We start from the raw sequence: 18,488 nt of genomic DNA, 5'->3' as shown, positions 1-18,488 counted from the left end.
TTGACAAGGGAGATGGTGATGGCCACATAGGTCAAAGACAACAAAGCAGTCATCAAGTCAAAGGGTTTCCTTAGAATAAAAAAGGAGGGAAAGGGTGTGATGTTCTGAAGTTCAATAAATGTTTCAAATGTATGTCATCGTTATGGTTTATACATGTCAGGTTTTCATGTATCGTAGATGGATATCTGTGCCAATCGGATAGGCTGATTAGGGTAATTGTAACGGGTGGGACCTTAAGATATAGGGCCGTGGTATAATCTTAATTGAGACCCTGTCAGATATAAAAGAAGCATTAAAACCCCTTAACCGCCGGCCTCGGCCTGTAGCAGTTATAATATAACTAAATCTGTGTAATCTGTAATGACTTCTTTCAAAAAGTCAAGATTTCATCCTCTCTCTCACTCTATCTCCCTCCACCTCTCCCTCTCTTTCTCTCCCTCCCTCCCTCCCTGCCTCCCTCCCTCCTGGTCCATGAATAATTGATAATCCAATAAAATCTTGGCTTTAAAAGATGAACGCTCCATATCCGTCACATAATGATTAGTAGAAGGGGTCACAGGGCTCAAGCCCCTCTGTCTCCAGCACCGTGTAGCATCCGCCCCATAATCCCACTAATCCCCAAAACAATGGGCTCCTCAACAGACGCACGGCAGTGTGACAGATTTTATCATCCGCTCACAGGGGATCAGGGAGAGAAAGGGAGAGCCTGCCTGAAGCACAATGAAGATAGCAGTTTGGAGTGGCTGCCCAATTGCTGATACACACGCACATAGCGGTAGACACAATGACATACACGTAGGCATTGTACGCACACACACATGCAGTACCTTAGCACACGGCTGCTGTACTGGCATCACCATCACTGATCAACTAATGAGGATGAGAAAGTAGGCATGGGCATTCTATATTGTGTATTATGATTGGGTGCAGGCCAGGGACAATCCTTCCATCTTGGGTATGAGGATTGGGAGTAGGTATTGGTGCATTTTTCCTAGACCTCCCAACCCATTATGTCTTTCCAGGTCAGTGCTTTCACCTGTCCACCATGAGTCCCTTGGTGTGTTTGTTATTGAAGGATCAAGGCTGACTGACTGTTCTGACTGAGACGGAATTGTCTGGGTTTAGATTAGGAGTAGAGAGCAGAGATGAGACAGAGAGAGATCGAGGAAAAGGGGAGAAGCAACCGATTTAAAATGGGTTTCAGAAAGCTATGACCTTCAAGATTGGCACATTTATTTGGGTACATTTTCTATTTTGTTGATTGAGTTTCTTCTTTCCTCGTAGCTATTTACCATCATATGTGTATATCGGTTAAAAATAGCAGATTTGGGCACTGATAAGTAAGTGCTATACATGACATCAGAGCTCAAATCTTCGCTTCACAGTGCAGTATTAGTTTTGACTGACAGCGGTTCTGAACTTGAACACCGCACGCGACAAGAAGTTGCCCCTCATCCCTCCCGCTAATTGGGCAACTTTTGCAAATGTTTTGCTGTCTGAGTGAGGGAGATGCTGTAAATAAAGAGGACTCAATGTATTTTGAAAGATGAGACGATGAGGATTTCGAATAAATGCCGCTTTGTTGTCATACAAGCAAGCTAAAAAACCATTAGTTCAAACATGCACTTCACATAAACATAAGCATGAATCTCATGTAATATACAGTGTTAACGTTTATGATCACTCTGCTTGATGTACAGTTACAAGATGACTAGGCGTCGTACCTGGCGTGTCATTTCATGCTTTCATGGGTATCTGAGTGATTGGCATAGAGCGTTCCTTGTCCTAGAATGGCCCAGAATGCACTGCGTAGTATGGGCAACGTTTCCCCATCTCCTCGAAAGTATATCTGCCTTTGCGAATGTCAGACTCGACTCTGAGGCACATCGATCTGCAGGTGGAACATGGTGAGATTGTAGACTCCGACATTGATTGTGCAGTTTGTTGAGGCGGTTTTACAGCTAACTGGCTACTTTACATGCTGATATTGTCTTTGGTATTATTGTTTGAAGCTACGTTATCTTGCTAGCTAGATAGCTAACAGCTAGCCAGCCAGCTTTGCGTTGTGGATTTTGTAGTTCACTTGCGCTTCAACAGATTTCCACAATGATTTTCATGTTGCTACCAACCTTATTATAATTCCAAAATAAAACATTTTTATTTATTTTGTTTTTTATTAAATATGAGTGTTATTTAACACTGTAAGTTAAGCGAATGAGTGGTTTTGGGTGAATTTTTCCTTTAACTATAAATTTCTGCAAAAGAACACGCCTTCAAATTTTGCTCACCTGACCTGGGGCCTGTTGCACAAAACTAGGATAAGGGATTAAGCCAGGATATCTTGGTGATCCTGGCTCAATTGATCCGTAATCCGGTTGCACTAAAGATGGATAGGGAGCAGGAGGATATGTTATGGTATAAATTACCATGGAGATTTATTCTGTGGAGCTAGCCTGCTCCAGACCAGGCTAAATTCCAGGATCTATTTAATCTCATCCCTAATGTCAGTCAGCAGTCACCACAAATGGAAACCAATAGTTATTTCACTGCTCACTATACATTGTTATCACATATAACTAGACCCACTGTTATTTAAACGTTTGTGATCATTAATTTCAATGATTTTGGATAAAAAATGATTTTTAGATGATGTTGCTATCATTAGATAATTTACAGTTTCCCATAGACTATAAGGCTATATATAAAATGCTAGAATATTAGGGCCACAGAGGGGAAAAAAACACAAGTCATAATATTGTAACCAGTTGTTTTAAAGGAGGACAGTTGTTAAAATGACAGATGTGGGGCATTTCGTGAAATTGTACTTCAGTATGGTTTCATAAACAAAGACATGCTGATGTGCCAGAATATTAAGTATCACATTGTCATAAGTATCAAAACTGTAAAAACAATATGTAGCTTTTCTGCAGAAAGAACCAGCCTCATAAATTTATGACTTTATCCTTTTTCTTCAGTGTGGCCCTAGTACTCTGTCATATAAACAAATACACATTCCATATGAATATAAAAACACAATGTGTAACATTATGTTCCTTTATTGAATAAGGACAAAACAAAGCAGGTAAACCATCAGCTCCTTTCAAAACTGAAGTCACAGTGACTCTACAAGATGGAAAGCACAGAATCTAAGCATATTATACAAAATGATACATATACAGACCTTTGAATGTGTATAACACACCCTGCATGTCTGCACACTAAAATAAATGCAGGACAAATCCATACACATCAACTGAACAGACAAATGAATGGATGCAGTAGCCTCCCTGCAGCCTTGTATTACACACAGTATACCGCACAAACATCATAAGAGGCCAAATTCGTCAAAAAACGAACCCAAAAAAACCCAAATTCCTCTGCCACCGCAGGACATATTTAACCAAAATTGAAAGCACACATACTAACTAAAATAATTCAACACATATTGGTCCCTCAGCAGCCGACCACTGTCGTCATCAGGGAAGATTGCCGGATTGTCCCAGTCCATGGCTGGTGGCACTCTGGGGGCCCTCTCCTTCCTCAGGCAGGCCACATTGTGAAGGACAGCACAAGCCACAGTAATATCACATGCCCTAACAGGGCTGACCCTTAATTTGTGAAGGCAGTGAAAGCGTGCCTTCAGGAGGCCAAAGGTCATTTCAACTCTGGCCCTGGTCCTGGCATGGGCATGGTTGTAGGCCTGCTGTGCTTCCTGGGGGTCTGTGAAAGGTGTCAGGAGAAAAGGCTGGCAGCCATACCCCCTGTCTCCCAGCAACACACCAGAGAATTCACCTGTCAACACAAAATCTCATCATTACTACCTCATAAACACAGTGATATTCTTGACACAGCCATGATGGTTATAAATAGGGGTTGTGTGGCTTACCTTGTGATAGGCACTGATAGATTTCAGAGGCCCGAAAGATTCTGGAGTCATGGACTGAGCCAGGCCATTTTGCCACAACATTGCTGATCACACAGTCAGCATTGCAGACCATCTGAAATCATAAGATGAGGAATATTACACCAATCAATGCACATCACTGGCAATGCAGAGTGTTCGTCAATGGACAATATCAAAAAGTTATGTTCACCTGAACATTAATGCTGTGAAAGGATTTCCTATTCACAAAATCGGCCTCATGGGCACCTGAGGGGGCTTTTATCCTTATGTGTGTGCAGTCCACTGCACCAATGACATTGGGGAAACCTGTCACACAAAGTAATGAGTATCCTACTATGTGTTAACAGTTGTCCTGTAATTTGTAGATCCTCTTACCTGCAATCCTATAGAACTCCTCTTTGATGTCACAGAGTCTTCTGTGGCCAGGGAAGGACATGAAGACATCTGCTAATGCTTTGATAGCCAGACACACACTCCTTATTGTGCGGCAAATTGTGGCCTTGTTCAGCTGTTCTGCATCCCCCACTGAGTACAGGAAGGCTCCACTAGCAAAAAAGCGCAAGGCCACACAAACCATTTGCTCCACACTCAGTGCATGGCTCCGTGCAGTGCGGTGCTTAATCCTGGGACCCAGTAGTCTGCATAGATACCTGATGCCATCTGCAGAAAACCTGTATCTTTCATATAGATGGTCATCAGGGAAGGCCAGTGGGTCCAACCGGTCCCTGAAGACCCTTTCTCACCTGAAGGCTCTCCTCAGCACAAGTGCTTCTTCATCCACCACATCTCGCACGAATGGGCATGCCATTGTCAGAGCAGAAAGGAACACACAATTTTGGGCCTTCATATAGGCTAGTGGCCACACCTGGTGCTGGGGGGGGTGGGCAAAAGAGGGCGATGCCTTATAACGATGACTTGGTTGTACTGATTGCTGGGAAAATAAAAAAAACCTTAGAAAGATGCCACCGTCCTGTGTGCTCACAATAAGAGCTCATATGTCATGGCTCACTTGACTTTACGAGAATATACCTAATTTTTATTTTGAGCTGTGTCATCTTCTTGGAGCTGGGGGAGGAAAGAAAAATAATGATTAATACATTTGTGTTACAGTTAGCATACAGTGTACATTGAAGGCATATCTCACCTCCCTCTCAAGTTTTTTTATTTCAAGGTCCAGTTTCCTAATTGTCCTCTTTTTTATTTCGAACTCCAGTGCAAGATTTTCCATCTTTTTCTTCTTGTACTGAATGTCTATGTCTGCCAGTTCTATTTGGCACCGGAGGTGGTTGCCATACAACTTTCTGATAGCTTGTGAGCTCTGTGAACACAATACAATTAGCGCAGCTGGAATTTGGCAGGATGTGGTGTCCTTTTATTAATACGCACTATGTTGCAGGCTGGTTTTCCCACTGTATAGCATCTGGGTCCTGTAAAAGAAATTAGATTTTTTGATTTTGATGAGGACTCCTCACCATTGTAGAGTAAATAGTACTTTCACAGTCTTAACATGATACCTCATGCCTTCTGGAATCCAGAGAGATGGTCTCCTCCTCATCATCGTCTCCATCATGTGCTGTTGCTGCTGCACTGGGGCCTTCACCCTATCACATTTAATCGGATTCATATTGAAGCTAGTAGACAAGACATGCCAGGCCTACAGTATGCCTTTGATGGAGTACTCACTGGATCAGCATCGTCTGGTGCTTGTGCTGGTGGCTCTAACAGGAACACAGTGCTGCCAGACACTGCAAGGCAATAGGTAAACCAAAGTCAGACAGTCCAAATTGATTCAATATGAATGTGGTTGTATCCCATGTAGAGATGGAAGGACATACCTTGAATGAAGCGGGTGGCATCTTGGGAGGAACCTATGCTCGTCTCTTTCCCCCCAGGGATCCCCTCTAAGACGGGCCTGCCTTTATTTAGCTCCAAGGCCATGTCCTCTGCTGGGGTAAGGTCAGCCTTTGGTGACCCACCACCCGTGCCTTGTCTGTGGGTATTCTTTTTCACTGCTAAAACAGTACAGACAATGTGTGAGCAGGCACCTTCTGGGTACAATATATGCTTGTGCTTTGTTAAATATTAGTCAGGGACCATACCATTCTGCAGAATGTTCTTGTATTTGATTTTGACCTGCTGCCATGTCCGTTTTGGCCCGTTCATGTTTAATCTACACACACACACACACACACACACACACACACACTTAATGGAGTCACACTGCAAAAAATTACTTGGTATTTTTGTCTTGTTTTCAGTAAAAATATCAAAAATTTTATCATAGCTTTATACAGTGTGATGGAGTTACTTTACACAATTTCACTCATATCTGCAGTGCATTTCAATAAAAAAAATTAACCGTTTCATAATTACAGTACAACTGCATTTTTGGAGATGTGAATTAAATATTTGAATTGTAATTGTGATGTTTCAGCGGAGCGGTGAGTGTGTAATTGTGCACTACTTACGCATTCAGGCGGTCTGCAATACTTTGCCACGCTTTTTCTCTTTGCTTTATCACTGTGGCGGTGTTGCCTTTCTTCTTAATTATATCTTTTACCTCCTCGTATGCCTCCATGAGGATTTGTGCTTCCGACGGGGAAAAGTACGCGGCTCTAGTTGCCATGGTAAATCAGTTAATCTGTGATCTGTGGCGGGGTCTATTTGAGTGAGCCGTGAGCGCGCACCTATCCAGGATTGGTTTCACCTGGCTTAATGAATCCGTGTCTGCTCATCCTGGCTTGGTCTTTGTGCAACCAATTAAGCCTGGACGCACATGTTTTGGCTTCATTGAGCTCAGCTGAGTCATTTATCCCGGATGTCTTAATTCTACTTTTGTGCAACAGGCCCCAGCTTGTGATTTATGATGGGCCGTTTTGGAATGCGTAAACAACAACAGTACGTCTGCTTGCTCTAGTTCCTTAGCGGCACAGCTAGGAGAGCTCAAAATACCACTTTATAGTTGAAAGCTCTTCTTTAAGTCATAAATGTGCTTTGAAATTATGAAGGAACTGTGCACACTATGGAGAGGTGTGTGGCCACTTGGAGACACCAGTTAGACCTCTCACTCAAACTTTTGTAATTGTTTTGTCTTGTTGCACCTACCCAACATTTTCCTGAATATATCCAAGTATTGTCAGATTTTATTATCAACAAATGTGGCAATAAGTACAGTAAATGTAAATGCACATAAAATCAACAGTGTAATTCAGCCTTGTGTCTAACTGTTTTGGCCTCACCTTTAGTCTACTGATGTGCCCAAATTGTCCAAACTGTTCCCTTTTGATTGCTATGATGGATATGCATATGCTTTCCATATTTCTTCTGTAATAAACATTTAAATGTAACCTTATCATATAGGCCAACTCCCACAAGTGTAAGGGGTTAAAGGGAAATTCACCTCTTTTCAACCTCATGTTCAATATCTCCAGCACAATACCAGTGTCTGCATATGTGAAAACGGTGCGTTTCTACGTTTTGTCGGAAAATACATGAATTAAAAAAGTTCTACCCAATGACATCATCAAAATGTAAGTACTTCGTTGCGTTGTCAAGCAATAGTGAAAACAACAACTATCGCACTGGGCACTGATGTTATTTCAATGTCTAGATTAGATTTACATTTGGTTGATTCGTCAACTAACGTGGATACAGTGAATCAACAAAACAATTCTTAATGTCATTGGATTTAGGTTAAAAGGTGTGTGAAAAAAAGTACAAAATTCCCTTTCTTTGATGACTTTTTGCAAATCCAGTCAGTTTTCAACGTTGATTCAACCAGTTTTTGCCCAGTGGAGTGTTAATTATAAAAGATAAAATATTAAGCCATCTTTCTCCTCAAGCATAATGGTGACCACTCCACCACCTCCAGATCAACGAGAATGAGGAAAAACACACATAAACCAACACACCAATGCTCTCTGAATGAAAAAGAGCAACAGCAACAATACATGTGAATGATTACTCTCTATGCTTTTGGTGTTTAGCTGGGTGAGGTACTGCCCTGGGAGGACTGTGATAGTGTTGATTTCCTACAGCAACAGACCAGAGGCTGATTTAATGGAACGAACCCTGATAATGTGCCTGTAGAGAGAAGTTCACGACCAATACGTTGTTTAGGCAGCTAATTGGTCAAAAATAAAAACATACTGTATATCCAACTGGAATTGTATCAAATGCTATTGCTGAGAGTCAGTAGTATATTAAAGGGCATGCTACAGTTAGATGTCCCCAATAGCCCCTAAGTGCAATATCTAAATTTATGTGCAGTATTATTCATTTGGGGTTCATTTGGCCATATTGTTTGTGATGATGATGGCTAAATATTCACTGGATATGCAGAGGGCCTTCAGTGGGGAGCTCATGCTCTATGCCATTTCCGGTCATTCCCCACATGGGCTGAGTCATTACCATCTGCCCACCTGTTAGCAGCTCCACACACCCCACTGGTCTCCAAACATGTCACAATGTAAGGCATTCACAGTCCGTTAGCAACCTGTGTCAGACAGTACATCCCACATACAATATGCATGGTTTGACTGTTGAATGCAACTGAACTGTGTGTGGTCCCTGTCCATTGAGCAGGCAGGTATAATGCAGCAGGCACAGTGTATCTCTGACACTTACCTCTGCTGCTTTCTTGTTTGCGATGTGACAGGTGAGTGGCAACACAAACAATGGCAAGGATCGCTCTTCTCAAGCCCCAACAGAACACCACCTACCCAGCCAATAGACAGCTGCACGCTGGCTTATACGCTGGAGAAAGCACCCCGGCATTCATATCTTTCATAAGTTAATAAATGCACACACACACACACACATCTTTCCACTCGTGTGTGTGTGTTCAGTGTGTATGTGTCCAGTGTGTATGTGTGCATGCCTGCGTGTGTACATAGTGTTCCTATGTGTGATGTTCTTGGTGCGTGTTCCTCATTTTAGAAGAAACAGGGAAATAAGGGTTCAATGGGGTGCTACCATGGCGATGCATAGCCATGCATAATGCATCATACTGCATTGAGCCATAATCTCTTGGTCTATGAACCAATAAAGTAGTGTGTGTGTGTGTGTGTGTGTGTGTGTGTGTGTGTGTGTGTGTGTGTGTGTGTGTGTGTGTGTGTGTGTGTGTGTGTGTGTGTGTGTGTGTGTGTGTGTGTGAATTTATGAACTAATGAAAGATATGAAAGCCAGGGTGCTTTTTCCAGCGTATAAATCAATCTAAGTGGATGATGCAGAAGGAACTAAAATAACAGAAGACTGAGCAGGGTTATTTGTCGAAAACAACACCTTAATGAGAAATGCTTACTTACAAGCCCTTAACCAACAATGCAGTTAAAGAAAAATAAGTGCTAAGAAAGTATTTACTAAAGTAAAAAAAAGGAAAAAAAGAAGAAAATAGAAAAATAACAAATATTAACAGAGCAACAATGAAATAACAGTAAAGAGGCTATATACAAGGGGTACCAGTACAGAGTCAATGTGCGGGTGCACAAGTAAGTTGAGGTAATTGAGGTAATATGTACATGTAGGCAGAGTTAAAGTGACTTTACATCGATAATTAACAGAGAGTAGCAGCAGGGTAAAAATGGGGGGGGTCAACGCAAATAGTCCGGGTAGCCATTTGATTAGCTGTTCAGGAGTCTTGGCAAGCGGCACTCCGGTACCGCTTGCCATGCGGTAGCAGATAGAACAGTCTATGACTAGGGTGGCTGGAGTCTTTAGCAATTTTTAGGGCCTTCCTCTGACACCAAATGGTATAGAGGTCCTGGCTGGCAGGAATCTTGGCCTCAGTGATGGACTGGGCCATACGCACTACCCTCTGTAGGGCTGCGGTTGGAGGCCGAGCAGTTGCCATACCAGGTGGGGATGCAACTAGTCAGGATGATCTCAAAGGTGCAGCTGTAGAACCTTTTGAGGATCTGAGGACCCATATACCCTCTTCACGACTGTCTTGATGTGTTTGGACCATGATAGTCCGTTGGTAATGTGGACACCAAGGAACTTGAAGCTCTCAACCTTCTCCACTACAGCCCCGTCGATGAGAATGGGAGCGTGCTCGGCCCTCCTTTCCCTGTAGTCCATGATCATCTCCTTTGTCTTGGTCATGTTGAGGGAGAGGTTGTTATACAGGCACAACACTGCCAGGTCTTTGACCTCCTTCCATATAGGCTGTCTCATCGTTGCCGTTGATCAGGCCTACCACTGTTGTGTCATCTGCAAACTTAATGCTGGTGTTGGAGTCGTACTTGGCTATGCAGTCATAGGTGAACAGGGAGTACAGGAGTGGACTGAGCACTCAGACCTGAGGGGCCTCCGTGTTGAGGATCAGCATGGCAGATGTGTTGTTACCTATCCTTACCATCTGGGGCCAGCCGTCAGGAAGTCTAAGATCCAGTTGCAGAGGGAGGTGTTTAGTCTCAGGGTTCTTAGCTTATTTATGAGCTTTTAGAGCACTATGGTGTGGAACGCTGAACTGGAGTCAATAAATAGCATTCTCACCTAAGTGTTCCTTTTGTACAGGTGGAAAAGGGCAGGGTGGAGTGCAATGGAGATTGTGTCGTCTGTGGCTCTGTTGCCTGACCTCGCCCGTCTCTGGGCCCCTGGTGACTAAGCCCCAGCAGAGAAGGGATAACTGCAAACTGCCAACAGTATTATCTAAAAGAAGACATTCTAATGACATATCTCACATACGCATCATTATGTCAAACAAAACATCTTATTTATCAATGTTACCTAACTAATTCTGATTCAGCCACGACACAGTATACAAATTGGAGTGGGTCTAGGGTTTCTGGGATAATGGTGTTGATGTGAGCCATGACCAGTCTTTAAAAGCACTTCATGGCTTAAGATGTGAGTGCTACGGGTCAGTAGTCATTTAGGCAAGTTACCTTGGTGTTTTTGGGCACATGGACTACGGTGGTGTGCTTGAAACGCTGGTATTGTAGACTCAGTCAGGGAGAGTTTGAAAATGTCAGCAAAGACACTTGCCAGATGATCAGTGCATGCTCAGAGTACACGTCCTGGTTATCCGTCTGGCCCTGCAGGCTTGTGAATGTTGATTTGTTAAAGGTCTTACTCACATCGGCTACGGAGAGCGTGATCACACAGTCGTCCGGAACAGCTGGTGCTGTCATGCATGCTTCAGTGTTGCTTGCCTCGAAGCGAGCATAATAGGCATTTAGCTCATCTGATAGGCTTGTGTCACTGGTCAGCTCGCGGCTGTGTTTCCCTTTGTAGTCCGTAATAGTTTGCAAGCCCTGCCACATCCGAGGAATGTCAGAACCGGTGTAGTGGGATTCAATATTAGTCCTGTATTACCGCTTTGCCTGTTTGATTGCTCGTCGGAGGAGCAGCATTTCATAGAAGAGGCCGCTCTACCCTTTAGTTCAGTGTGGATGTTTGGTTGTCATCCATGGGTTCTGGTTGGGGTGTGTACGTATGGTCACTGTGGGGACGACATCATCAATGCACTTATTGATGATGCCAGTGACTGATATGGTGTACTCCTCAATGCCGTTGGAAGAACCCCGGAACATATTAAAGTCTGTGCTAGCAAAACAGTGTTGTAGCTTGGCATCTGCGTCATCTGACCACACCCTTCCCAATAACCATGATTGGCTGAGATAATGAGTGGGCTGGACATGCCGGGAAATGAGTTTGGATTGGTCTGCCATATAGAAGGCTTTTGTCTATTTGAGCTGGTCAGTTTGTCTTGGTAATCCTGTCGAACGTGGCTTTTTGTGAAATGCAGCTGCATAAGTGTTGCTCTACACTTTCTGGGGGATCGAGTTTACAAAGTGGAATTAGTGGAATTAGAGTAAAATAGCTAAAGAAATGGGAAAACACCTGTTTCCGGATTACGTCTTCAAAATATGGTCATTTGTGGCATGGATCCGTGATAGGGAGACGCGTCCCCCATGCATGATGATGTATACAGGTAAGATAGTCTAGCTATCTACGTTTTCAGATATTACCATTTCAAATTTTGACAGAAAGCTGTTTAATTTCAAGCTAAGGTGTACTGTTAGCTACCTTTGGATGGCTGGCTACCTACCTAGTTACAGTGCCTTGCAAAAGTATTCATCCCCAATGCCATTTTTCCTATTCTGATGCATTACAACCTGTAATTTTAAATTGATTTTTATTTTTATTTCATGTAATGGATATATATTTATTTGGATTTCATGTAATGGACAAAATAGTCCATATCGGTGAAATTAAATGAAAAAAAATCTCAAAATTAAGAAAACGGAAAAGTGGTGTGTGCATATTTATTCATACCCTTTGCTATGAAGTCCCTAAATAAGATCTGGTGCAACCAATTACTAACAAATTACCAGAAGTCACATTATTAGTTAAATAAAGTCCACCTGTGTGCAATCTTAGTGTCACATGATCTGTTACATGATCTCAGTGTATATACACCAGTTCTGAAAGGCCCCAGAGTCTGCAACACCACTAAGCAAGCGGCACCACCAATCAAGCGGCACCATGAAGACCAAGGAGCTCTCCAAACAGGTCAGGGACAAAGTTGTGGAGAAGTACAGATAAGGGTTGGGTTATAAAAAAATATGCGATCTTTGAACATCCTGTGGATCACCATTAAATCCATTATTAAAAAATTGAAAGAATATGGCACCACAACAAACCTGCCAAGAGAGGGCCACCCACCAAAAACTCACGGACCAGGCAAGGAGGGCATTAATCAGAGAGGCAACAAAGAGACCAAAGATAAACCCGAAGGAGCTGCAAAGGTCCGCAACGGAGATTGGAGTATCTGTCCATAGGACCCTTTAAGCCGTATACTCCACAGAGCTGGGCTTTATGGAAGAGGGGCCAGAAAAAATGCCATTGCTTAAAGTGAAAAATAAGAAAACACGTTTAGTGTTCTCCAAATATGGAATAATTTTTTCTGGTCATATGATACTAAAATGTATCTTTTTGGCCATCAAGGAAAAAGCTTTGTCTGGCGCAAATCCAACACCTCTCATCACCCCGAGAACACCATCATGGTGGTGGCAGCATCATGCTGTGGGGATGTTTTTCCATCGGCAGGGACTGGGAAACTGGTCAGAATTGAAGGAATGATGGATGGCTCTAAATACAGGGAAATTCTTGAGGGAAACCTGTGTCAGTCTTCCAAAGATTTGAGACTGGGACGGAGGTTTACCTTCCAGCAGGACAATGACCCTAAGCATACTGCTAAAGCAACACTCGAGTGGTTTAAGGGGAAATATTTAAATGTCTTGGAAGGGCCTAGTCAAAGCCCAGACCTCAATCTAATTGAGAATCCACCCCTGGGGCGGCAGGGTAGCCTAGTGGTTAGAGTGTTGGACTAGTAACCAGAAGGTTGCAAGTTCAAACCCCTGAGCTGACAAAGTACAAATCTGTTGTTCTGCCCCTGAACAGGCAGTTAACCCACTGTTCCTAGGCCGTCATTGAAAATAAGAATTTGTTCTTAACTGACTTGCCTAGTTAAATTAAGGTAACATTTTAAAAAATTAAGATTGTTGTACACCAGCGAAACGCTTCGAACTTGAAGGAGCTGGAGCAGTTTTGCCTTGAAAAATGGGCAAAAATCCCAGTGGCTAGATGTGCCAAGCTTATAGAAACATACCCCAAGAGACTTGCAGCTGTAATTGCTGCAAAAGGTGTCTCTACAAAGTATTGACTTTGGGGGGTGAACAGTTATGCATGTTCAAGTTCTGTTTTTGTCTTATTTCTCGTTTGTTTCACCCCCCCAAAATGTTTTCTTCTTCAAAGTGGTAGGCATGTTGTGTTAATCAAATGATACAAACCTCCCAACAATCTATTTTAATTCCAGGTTGCAAGGCAACAAAATAGAAAAAGCCATGTGGGGTGAATTCTTTCACAAGCCACTATTACCGGTGTGATCATATAGCCTACCTCAAATTTGGATTTCTTTTTTTCCCGAACAACAATGCATTGGCAGGTAAATTCAAGCAAAGCCAGTATGCGTTGATCATTTATTGGGCCTATAGCTTACTGCACAAACATCATTTTGCTACAGTGCTGTTTTTAATTGGTTAATGTTGCATAGGCTTACAGGTTAATATAAAACCCTATCGGTAGATCTCGGCATGCATTTTGACTCAGAAAGTGATCTTGACTCAGAAAAGGTTGGTGACCACTGATCTAGAGCATCCCAAAAACATGTTCAACGGATGACATGTCTGGCGAGTATGAAGGCCATGGAAGAACTAGGACATTTTCAGCTTCCAGAAATTGTGTACAGATCCTTGCGACATGGGGCTGTTCATTATCATGCTGAAACATGAAATGATGGTGGCACGATGAATGGCACAAGAGTGGGCCTCAGGATCTCGTCATGGTATCTCTGTGCATTCAGATTGCCATCAATAAAATGCAATTGTTTGTGTTGTCCTTAGCTGTTGCCTGCTCATACCATAACCCCACCACCACCACAGGGCACTTAAACGTTCAAACGTTGGCATCATCAAACCGCTTGCCCACACAACGCCATACATGCTGTCTGCCATCTGCCTGGTACAGTTGAAACTGGGATTAATCTGTGAAGACCACACTTTTCCATTGTGTCAGTGGCCATCGAAGGTGAACATTCTCCCACTGAAGTTGGTTACGACACCGAACTGCCATCAGGTCAAGACCCTGGTGAGCATGACAGCCATGCAGATGAGCTTCCCTGAGATGGATTCTGACAGTTTGTGCAGAATTTCTTCAGTTGTGCAAACCCACAGTTTCATTAGCTGTCCGGGTAGCTAGTCTCAGACAATCCTGCACATGAAAAAGACAGATGTGGAGGTCCTGGGCTGGCGTCGGAACACACCAGCAAATTCTCTAAAATGACATTGGAGGTGGCTTATGGTGGAGAAATTAACATTCAATACTCTGGCAACATCTCTGGTGCAAATTCCTGCAGTCAGCATGCCAATTGTACACTCCCTCAAAACTTGAGACATCTGTGGCATTGTGTTGTGTGATAAAACTGCACATTTTAGATTGGCCTTTTAGTGTCCCCATCACAAGGTGAACCTGTATAATGAGGCTGTTTAATCAGTGTGTTGATATGCCACACCTTTCAGGTTGATGGATTATCTTGGTAAAGAGAAATTCTCAGTAATAGGGTTGTAAACAAATGTGTGCACATTTGAAAGAAATTAGCTTGTTGTAATGTATGGAACTTTTGTTTCAGCTCATGAAAGATGGGACTAAGACTTTACATTTTTGTTCAGTGTTGTACAAAGTCAAATGGATGTGAAACATTTCTTCAGAATCTGCAACATAGTTACATCTGAATCAGGTAGTGTAACAGACACTATTGAATGGATTTCAATATCTAGTGAAAAAATGCATATCCTATCTTATGATATTCAAAACTAGACGGAGACATTGGTGATTTGGGGTGATTAACCCTAAAAAAGGATGATTAGGGTGAGGAGGAGTAGAGTTGGTGGTTGCTTTTATCCTCAGGAGACCCGTACGGTGTCAGGTTAGTGGCAATTGACAGGTGATAGTGCTGTAGGGGGCTTTCAGGTACCACTATGAGGCCTCACTTTGAGTTATGCTTCTCAGTCACTGTATGGGTTACTCATTGATCTAGACAATGGAGCCCATTCTGAGTTACTCTCTCTCTCTCTCTCTCTCTCCACCTCCCTCTCTTCTCCCTCACAGCTCAGTGGGTTTGTCTCCTCTGTTCAGCGGAGTGAGACAGGGATGTGTATCACTGCTCACAGCGTCCTTCTCTCTACTCAGCATGGAGATATTAATATATTTTGCTAAACGCTTTAGCTATACTATGCTGACCTCACAACCCCACTTGTAAGGACTAAATTCTCTATCTGTCAGCCTCATCCACACGGGGTCTGGGTATGAACAACGTCCCAAGGTGTCCTGTCTAGGGCACTGTCCAGCAGGACTGGGTCAATTTCTGAAGACTGGCAATTCTATTCAGTAAATTCATGAAGTAAACAGAAATTCTGGACACTTCCATGGTTTCCTTGGTTGATGCTGACAGGATGAAAAGGCACAGAAATGATTGGGTTCAGAAGTGACCCTGAGGAACATATTTTTGAGGAGTGATGCTTGTCGGATATTGGGTCTGACATACGAATTAAATTAAATTCACCAATGACAAAGGAGTTTAGCGAACAACCAAACACGATGCAAACAAACCCAATTGTCTATCATTGTGTGATAGACAAGGACAGACATGGGAAACAGAGACGAATATGGAGAGTGATAACTTATTTATTTTTCACTGAAAAAGATTTACAGTATTTCATTATTACATATGAGGATATTTTGTGGACTTTAATATTTCATTCAAGTTCTACACTCCATTCCGTATACAGACCACCACCAGTGCAAAAAGACGGACATGCTCTGCAGGTAGTAACATCAAACCACTGCAAGCAAAGTGCAAATGGAAAACGACAGCAATTTCCCCCAACAAAGTGAGGACTGGCAGTGAAGAGAGGGTGAAGGAGAGAGAGAGAGAATGGGAGAGCAAGAGTGAGATAGGGAGGAAGGAACAGAAGAGTGGTAGAGAGATGGTCAGCGAACAACATTTGAGGGAGATGATTGTCAACACTTTTCTGGGTGTATAATACTCTAGTGGGGTAATTGAGGTGGAAAATAATCATATCCAGAAACATAATAACATAACTATAATCTCTTTGATAGAAAAAATAAAGGTTATCACGAAAAATATGCACAGCAAATTCCCCACTGTTAAATTAACACAGAGTGTTATATTTAATATGGTTCCAATGTCTATACATTACACATTTTTCAGTGTTAAATGACTCCTTTGTATTTCAAACTATGCCTTGCCTTCAGAGTGAATTGTTGAGTTACCTGCCATGACTATATTTGTTAGTGAGAGAGTGATATTCATTAATTTGCGGTCCTGTTGCATTCACCAAGTGAGATCCTAAGTGAATTTTTTAGACAAAACATATTTCATAAGGCCTTATTTTGAGGGCCTACTGTAGGTTTACCCTTACACAGTGGCTGTGTGTTAATTAACAGACCATATCAGACCTGAAAGTCACATTATGCTGGCTTGCAAAGAGATGTGTAATTCCTATCGGATTCCAGCCAGGGAGGGAATATGCAACAACTTGAATTTTTATTCACCAGTAACCTGTATTCCAAATGACTTTCATCACAAGATAGATTGATAACTGACACTTCCTAAACCATCTAAACTGGAACTATAATTTCAGTAACGGGTGCAATAATTCCAACGAACAGATTGGTTTAGTTCAGAAAAATGCATGTTATATTTGTGTTGCATTATTTTAATAAATCAATCAATGTACATGCAAAAATGTAGATATTGAAGCAAACTATTTTAAAACGCAACCTGAAATAGAGCATTCTGGGAAATATGATAATGATGGGCACGGTTTTGGTTCAACTCTGGTTATTACCATCAACACTGTGGTTCTTTTACACAACACTGGGGTTCTTTTACACCCGGTAACACTGAGCAATTCGCTGTAACTGTGAAATGAATATGTAATGCCACGAGAATGAGAAATAGCTCTGAGTGAGAACAAATCCTCATCCTTGAATATAGAACACACTGAAGAACAAAACATATTCCATTCCCATTTTTAAATCACAATGAAATAGCCCAAATAATACATGTATGTTTGTCTCCCCCAGTCAACAGTTCCTGGTGAGGATTTTAGTCTAGGATGATATTGTTGTGCCACTGTCTGCTGCTCTGCTTCCAGCCTCAGGCCTTTTCTAATGTGCCTTTGTCATTAAGAAGATACAGACACACAGCAGCGGGAGAAATTACACTCCAACAGAGACAATGAACTGTCAAACTGTGCACCTCACCACTCTATGGAAAATATGCACCGATGTAGAAATACATCAACGTGTTTACTTATTTTAGCTATATAAGACGGAATTACAGGGTAAACCAATAATGGATTGTTTCGGGATGTTTTCGTCAAATGGAGGCCATTGCCTAGGTTTGATCACGCTGAAGGTATCTGGAGAAGAAGAAGGGCATACTTCCGCCACATCTGTGGTTTCCAATGTTTTCCCCGCTCAATGTTTTGTCATGCACGGCTGACAAACAAATATATATATATATATATATATATATATATAGGCCTATTGTAGGCTATACACTATGGAATGTGAACCCAACTTGAGGCTTCTGGAACATTGCTACAAGCAGTACAATTCTCAATTCCATTTTCAATCAAATCAAGAATGAAAACTGATCCCCTCCTAACATCGCTGCCTGTCCATCCATGAAGAGCCTATAGTATGTCAGCTCCACTGTCGAGAATGAGCTCATTATAGAGGTGGAACCCTTTCAAGCCCCTTCCTAACCCTCACCACCTAAGGTTCATGATGGGCGGTTCATGTCAATCATCTTCTCTTGGCTCACAGAGTGGCTTCAGAAAAGGCCTGGTGAAATATAGACTCCTCCTCAACCCTCTGCTTTCCAGGCTTGTGTGTCCACAGCGAGCTAGCAGTGCCAGGTTGCATTAGAAGCAGAAATAAGTTTTGTGAACTGATGTCATGTTCATGGTTGTGTAGTGTATGGAAATTA

At 42.4% G+C, this 18,488-nt stretch overlaps 1 long non-coding RNA gene across 1 annotated transcript; it reads right to left on the bottom strand.

Moving 5' to 3' along the window:
- Window positions 1-4,738: 4,738 nt before the first annotated feature.
- Window positions 4,739-5,174, bottom strand: LOC139393005 (uncharacterized). The gene is made up of 3 exons (XR_011629744.1): window positions 5,049-5,174; window positions 4,934-4,969; window positions 4,739-4,835 (listed from the first exon to the last, which is right to left on the bottom strand). It is a non-coding gene; the product is annotated as an uncharacterized lncRNA (long non-coding RNA).
- Between the last annotated feature and the right edge of the window lie 13,314 nt (window positions 5,175-18,488).

The sequence above is a fragment of the Oncorhynchus clarkii genome, chromosome 33, assembly GCF_045791955.1.
Source record: "Oncorhynchus clarkii lewisi isolate Uvic-CL-2024 chromosome 33, UVic_Ocla_1.0, whole genome shotgun sequence".
Classification (NCBI taxonomy): domain Eukaryota; kingdom Metazoa; phylum Chordata; class Actinopteri; order Salmoniformes; family Salmonidae; genus Oncorhynchus; species Oncorhynchus clarkii.
Note: the sequence above shows the minus strand (reverse complement) of the source record. Positions and strands in the feature narration are given on the sequence as shown.